This window comes from Pezoporus wallicus, unplaced genomic scaffold (assembly GCF_028554395.1).
Source record: "Pezoporus wallicus isolate ANWC-B61680 ecotype Strahan unplaced genomic scaffold, APGP_CSIRO_Pwel_v1 contig_8166, whole genome shotgun sequence".
Lineage (NCBI taxonomy): Eukaryota > Metazoa > Chordata > Aves > Psittaciformes > Psittacidae > Pezoporus > Pezoporus wallicus.
Genome location: NW_026638114.1, coordinates 291,179 through 298,685, shown reverse-complemented (window position 1 = coordinate 298,685; position 7,507 = coordinate 291,179).

Genomic DNA, 7,507 nt, shown 5'->3' with positions numbered 1-7,507 from the left:
GGAAATTCTTTCCTGTGAGGGTGCTGAGGCACTGGAATGGGTTGCCCAGGGAAGCTGTGAATGCTCCACCCCTGGCAGTGTTCAAGACCAGGTTGGATGAGACCTTGGGTGAGATGGTTTAGTGTGAGGTGTCCCTGCCCATGGCAGGGGGGGTGGAACTGGATGATCTTACTGATTCCAACCCTAACTATTCTATGATTCTATGATTCTATGATTCTATTATTCTATGATTCTATGAACCCTTTCAGCTGCATCTATGACAAGCCAACCAAGAAGGCAAATAGGATGCACAGCCTGGGCTGGTATAAAAATAAGCAAGGAAGGAAAAGGTAATTTCTCCTCCATTGAAGGTTCATCCACAGCTTGTGCTGTTCAACATCTGACATTTGCAGCCAGTGCTCCCCACTCACAGCCCACCTGTTCCAGAGTGACTTGGTTGCTCGTGTTCTTCCCCTGCTCTTTCAGCATCTCCTGTTTCTTCAGCCCACGCAGCAGCCACCTCTGGTGCTTTGCAGTCCTTGCACTTCTGAGTCAAACCCTGCCGGTGGCAGACAGCAGGGATGTGCGTGAGTCCTGCAGCTCACAGGTGGTGGGGGGAGAGAGGGGTCAAGGAGAGATCCTGAAGAGGAGGTTGCTCAGTGGGATAAACACGACCAGGAGCACGTGGCTGCTCCTAAACCCACAATGATCCATCGTGCACTGTAAGTCCGTCCAAGCATCGACCTGCAAATGTAAGAGAGACCAGAGAGTGAGTTCCAAACCACAGCATAACCAGAAGCTGTATGAAATCTTCCTCTTCCTTTTCTTTCTCTTTATAAACTGAGCAGTTTCTCTGTTCCTCAGAGGTGTGGGTTTAAATCAGCTACTACAGCTTCACAGATTTACCCCTCTGAATTTGCAATGCTGGGTAAGGAAGTTTGTCTATCAAAGCAATTGTTCCCAGGGATCTGGAATAGGAAATCACTGTTGAGCAGTTCATACTCTCCCTAATGAAACCACAGGTTAATCAAAGAGCTTCTTCAGCAGCACTCAGTCATTTGGCTGAGACAGAGTAGAAAATGCTCTGTACTTGCAGTCACCAAACTGAACAGCTTGAGGAAGGCAGCCTTAACCTGCCCCAGTTTTTAGTGTCTCTGGTTTTGGGATCTCCATCCATGTCCCAGCGTGGCAAATACAAACATCAGCAGGAGCAGCAGGATGAGGGTGTGCATCACTGCACCATCTGGCCAAGAGTCTCTGTGTAAACCTGCACAGGGAAAAACAAAGGTGTGCTCCACGGGCGAGGGAGATGCTCGGCAGGGATGAAGGCTGGGAAGTGGGGCTGGGGATGCGGGAGGTGACGGCCTCCCTGGACCACCTCTGAAGCAGCTCCCTTACCTGCATCCACAGGGTTGTGCTGGGAATTAAGGGGAGGGAAGGGGCAACCACCACGATGCAGAGGCTGTGGCCATGCGTCGGTCTCTTAGACTGGGAAATGGTTCTCGTAGGGCTCAGTGGTGAGTAAGTGGCAAGACCAAGGACTGCTTGTTGGTCCTGGAAGCATCACACCCAGCACTGTCCATCCATCCATCCATCATCTCTGACTGCCAGCAGCATCTCAGGTTAATGCTTTGGATCGCATCCGGCTGCTTGGATGGTACCGCCTGGAGGGGACGTTTGTGCAGAGCTAGAACAAGGGGCTCTTCCCCCTGTCCTCTGCCTGCCAAGATCCTGAGATGGGTTAAGGATTCCTGCAGCAGCTCCCTACTTTTGCAAGTCATACTTGTCTAGGTAATCATCCCACCACGCTACGCATGGGATGGGCAGCACCCAAAAGAGACAGCACACAGAGCTGTGTTGTCTGCAGAACCACCTCAGAAAGCCCAAACCAACCGCCCTAAACCCATGGAGATTCCTGGAGGAACCAATGGAAGGTTTTCCTGCCTCTGTGCACACGGAGGCCGCTCCAGCAGGCGCAGCAGGGAACAAAAGCCATTCAACCCCCAAATTCAGGCGGCATTTTTGCCACGTTATGTCATGGCATGGGGCAGGTTTGGGCTGTGGCATCTGGTCATAAAGCAAAGCAGCCACCCAGGGCTGGGGGCAGCAGGAGGGCTGTAAGAGTGCCTCCCATGCAGGACCATCACATCAGCTTCAATTGCCAAGGCTTCTCCGGCTGCTTCAGGAACCACTGTGGAGTCCTCTGAGCTTTTATTAAGGAGCTTTGTGGTCTGCAGTCTGCACAGGCAGTAAACTACATGGGAATTAATCCCAAATATATTTGTAAAAGAGCAAAAAAGTGTTTTTTTTCCCTTCCCCCCCCCCTTTTTTTTAAGGAACAACCTGGCATTTTGGGAGTTTATTTTGAAATTGAAATGAGGATGAATGGGGCCTACACTAAAAGAGGGATTGCAGCAAACAGAACGTCTCTGTATGGAATACAACAAGGAAATTATTTCCTCAAGGTGGAAATTTATTGCTCCGAGGTGGAAGGCAGAGTGTTTTAAAGAGGTTTTTAATTAATAAAGGGAAATGTGCCAAGAATGTGTTGCATGTTGGAGCTCCCTGCATTAAATACTGCTAACCTGTTGAGGGCTAATTGAAGCTTTAATTAATAAACACCAATGCACACAGAGGCATAAACAGCCTCCTGCACCTTCAGCAGAATGCATTCAGCCCTAGCACACTCTAAAGCAAGTTTCAGGCAAAGAGGTGCTGTCTCTTGGGATGCCAAGCGGCTCAGGGCACTTGTCCCATCAGGTCAGGACACAACAGCAAGGACCAAATGCCCCTGGAGCTGGGAAGCAGCGGCGCTGCAGGGTTTTGCAGGGCATTTATAGCATCCCTGGAACAGGAAAGGGACTGTGAGAGCCTGAAGAGTTTTCCTCTTTGGTGTCTTTCCCTTGGTAGTGCCATTCGAGGCATTCCCACCCCAAGCCAGGATGCGATTTCCCAGTGGCCCCAGTCCCTCAGGTGTTAAGTCCCATTGACTTCCACCCACCCCTAGTGCTGCCCAGGTTTTCCAAGGCATTTAAGCTCTTTAAACTTGCAGGTTTGTGCCAAGCAGGGCTTTTTTTTCAAAGCACCTCAACATTTAAAGTGTCTCAGGGGGAACGGTGCCAAATCTTATCCTATGCAGCTTCTTCCTTGTGGTCCCCAGACGAGGCATCTCCTGGCTCAGTTCCTCATATGCATAGCGTGAGGCTCAACCCAACAAACACATGCTTACCCTCATTTAAATGCCCCCCTGTTTTGCCACGCATCCATTTGCTCCCTTATAATCAGCCAACCCAAACTGGAGCATCTGATCCCCCATGCTTAACCCATTCGTTATTTCATGCTCTCCTACGTGTTCCCCCTTCTCCCAGTGACACAGAATAATTAACATATAAAAGTCTGGTGACAAGTGAAGTTTACGATGCAAACCAGAGGAACAGAGGCTCAGAAGTGAACATTATAAGAGCCCTGTGCCCATAAACATCCCACTTCTGGTGGGCTACCCAGCCAATTAATCACACGCAGAAATGCTGGCTGAGCATTCATTGCCCACGTAAGCTCCTTGCTGCAAAGCAAACCTCCAGAGTGACCAGGAGAAAACTAAGGAGGAGGTGGTGTGATGGAAGGAAAATTACACATGAAAAATACATGAGCAAGAATAGGATGTGGCCTATGTCCTATAGGCTGGGGTTTTTTTGTGCCTACTTTGATGTAGTTAAAAGTCAAATCTCTCCTCTTCCTTTGGGGAAGAAGAAACAGGGAGAAAACCAACAGCCAAGCTGCTTAAAGAATCAGGAATGATAAGTTTTTGCCTTTCCTCATGAGCTACCACAAGCATCAGTCCCTATTAAGCCAGGCAGCCCCCAATACCTGGGTACAGCAAAGCCTTCCCCTCTTCCTGGGCTTGGGATTCCCCATGTCTGCTGTGATATAACCACTGACCAGCACTTTACCTTCATCCTGCTGCTGTGCTTGATGAGCTTGAGTAGGTGGGAGGTCTGGAGACCTCTGTTTGTCCCTTCCAGATGGGTCCAAGTGGTGGTGCCCATGGGCAAGATGTGCTGGAGGAAGGCAACGAGGGGGATGATGGCATCCGAGCTGTTGTAGCCGCTCTTGCAGTCTCCATCACTCCCAAGGGATGGGATCCATGAACAGCTTCAGCAAAGGCTCAGTGTGATGAAGAAAGCATCTGTGACTTGGACAAAGGAGGAGGTGACCCCAGGCAGGTGCCTGTGGCTGCCAAACCCCATGCACCAAACCAGCAATTCCACATTCAATACCCCCAACAACATCCCTCTGCCCATGGGGACCATTTCAAACGCGAGCCAAGCTCACCCTGCTGCAGCCATCGTCATGGCTCACTGCCCAGCACAGGAAGGTCCTGGTCACTTCCCAGCACATCATGCACCCCACTGGCCCCTCAGAGCCATTTGCTTCCCTTCACAGAGCCTGGTCCTGCAGGCGGAGCTCTCAGAAACGTCCAGCATTAGTGACTGGGTTTCTTGACATTAGCCAGGCCTGGCTATATATTACTGGGATATATAATTAAGGCTCAGAGGTTTGCATACAGTAGCTGGCTTGTGTAAGACAAGGAAATCAAGGAGCATGACCAAAAGCGATTTTTCAATGTAAAAATGAAGTATTAAAAGGGTGCTTAAACTATATCTGTGCTAAAACCACATGGAGAAAAGGGCTGCCATGGAAAGGGCTGAACAATTGCATGTTAAGAATGATCATTATCGGATAAGTGAAGGGATCTGAGGCTGAAATGCATTCCATCCAGGCCCTGGGCTAGAGCAGGCAGTGGCACAGGGAAGGAACAGCAGGCTGGAAGCCACCCTGAGCATCTGTAGGGCCTGGACCCCCATCCCCTCCATCCAGCCCCTCCTGGGTACCGAACCTCACCTCCAAATAGGAACCCCAGCACAACAAGCAGCAGTGGTTGGTCCCCACAGCCAGGGAGATGGTGCTGGTGGAGACGATGCAGATCATGAGCATCGCCCAGGAGGGAGGCACAGAACTCGGTGCCCTTCTGCTATCAGAAACAAGGGCAGAGCTGGAAGAGCTCTGACAGCCCTGCCTGGACTCCTTCCAGCGTTCATGTGCAAACGAATTGTCAGCTCCTCACCAAAGGGTCCAATCCTGCAGCAGATCACCAGCCCGAGCAGCGCTGACACGAGCACAGCCTTTGATGTCAATGGGGTAGCTCACACCCATGTCTGATTCTTGCCTTGGCTCCTTAGGAGAAGGACAATTAACAATTGCCAACTTATTTCAATTAGTCAGCATCTCTGTGCTTGCCAGCCTGGGCACTCTGCGAGCACTTGCTCCAGGACACACACGTTTGGCCATTCCCAAGGTGCTGCTTTGTGTAAACCACAAATACTTGTTTCTTGGAGCAGACACGGTGGAAGACTGAAGGTAGCTCACGCAGAACTCATCGGGCTCAGTTAAGTGGCAATCCCTTCGTCAAGCTGAGGGTGGAAAGGCCAGAGGATTGTGAAGCGCAAGGCTGTCAAAACTGTGCTTTGCATGACTGGAAAGCACAATGAGGAGAGGACCTGACAGGCTGTGAGGCTGGGCATGGAGGCAGTGCTGGAGCAGGGATCAGGCAAAGCCAGGAATTGTGCTCATCACCAAAGCGTGGGGACGCTGCAGGCACCCCTGAGCCAGGGCCAGGCCGCTGTGGGGACAGAGAGCAACAAAAAACTCTGGTCCAATGGGATCTGCCCTGTGGTTTCCCTGTGTTGAACCCCAAGGGCTGCTGGTGGGGCTGTTACCACTGGCACAGCAGCTGGGAAACATCCCAAGGGATGCTGCGATGCCTCCAGCCCCATCCCGGAGTTGGGAATGTGTCACAGACAACAGGGAAGCATCTGGGAAGTAACCACGTCAGTCTGTCCTTCCAGCCTTGAGGAGCTGGGTGAGGACACATCCTCTTCAGCCTTCTGATGTCCAAAGAGCCCTTGATGAGAGAGGTTAATTAAGAGCAAACCAACCTCCTCCCCAGGCACTCCACCACCGCCCCAGTCTGGGCAGTCAGGAGGATGAAGGGGAAGGGCAGGAGGAATCCCAGCACAGCCTGAGCCTAACTCACAAACCAGCACAGGCTGCTGCTTTCTAATCTGACCCTGCAGAGCTGCCTGTGGGGACTCCATCCCCAGAGCCCTCCCAGGGCCAAAGTCACCCCTTTCAATATGATTTTGGCAGTTTACTGGGCCTGAGCTCCCACTCTAGGGAGAGGAAAGGATTATCCCTGGCCCTGGTTCAGAGGCAGTCCTGTGAAGGTGTGATCTCCAGCCTCGCAGGACCGGAGCAGTGATCCCAACCGTTTCGCATGCTGCCAGCATCCTTCCTGCTCGGCTTTCTCAGCCTTTGCTTTTTAATTTCCTGTGGTCACAGAGCACCATATGATGGTCTCCCAGGGTTGGTGTTTCCCACACTGGGTTGGGGGGAACACAGTGAGTTCAATCAGTCTCTGCACAGGGAAGTTACCTGCAAGGAGGAGCTGGATTTCACGATGGATTATCCACATATTTCAAGCCACAATCAGTGTTAAAGCAAAGAAAACCCCAAACATCCCAGGGGAATATTTAAGCTGGTGGCTGCCAGCCATGAGCTGAACCTTTCAGTGAAGAGGCAAATGGGATTAGATTGCAGGAAGAGCATTGGGGTGCAGGCACACGGGGACCAAACACCAGCCAGCACAGCCAGGAAAGCTGCATACTGCTTGACCTGTATCATTATGGAGCATCACGTCACCTGGAAAAGACCCAACCCCTGCACCCTGGCTACTTTTGTTCAGAGCAGAGCTGATGATGCTTTTCACAGGAGAAGGTGCCTTAGGCTGTTTCCTGGCCCAAATCCAGCACCTGTCATTAAATCCTTGCTGTGTACATCTGCTATGAAGCTCCAGCTCTGTCAGGGAAGCTCCCTCCCCATGGTCCTCAGCATCCTGCACTCACCACACACCAGCAGCACAGTGCTGGTGGAGAAGAGCTGGGGAGATGCAGGAGCATGGAGAGGCTGCAAGCTGGGTGCTGTGGATTTAAGGAGCTACACGGAGGTGGGTCAGGGCTCCTCAGCATCACAGGGCTGAGATGCTGCTGAGATGGGGCTGGAGGTGGAATTCAATGGGTATTCATTGCAGTTTTGGGATGCGCTTCAGAAATGCTGAGAATCTTGTCCATAAAAAGCACCACCCCAAAATAAAAGGTTCTTTTACCATGAAGGAAACCCCTGGGTTCCGGCAGGGTGAAGCTTCCCAGCTCACACAGGGCAGCAGCCAAACAAAATCAAGCAGGGATGGAGGCAAAGGCACTGCCTGGGAGCCCTGAGGGAACCTCTTCATGGCATCAGCAGCGGCAGGATTTCACTGGTGAGGCTGCCCCTGCAGCCAGCACTCGCTGGAAAAGAAAGCAGAAGCCGTTTATTCCCTATTTTCATCTATTATTGTTGGTGTTGCACAGCAACGCTCGCAAAAGGCACTCACAAGCCTGTGGGATGCCCAGAAGTTAACAGGGAATTGTGG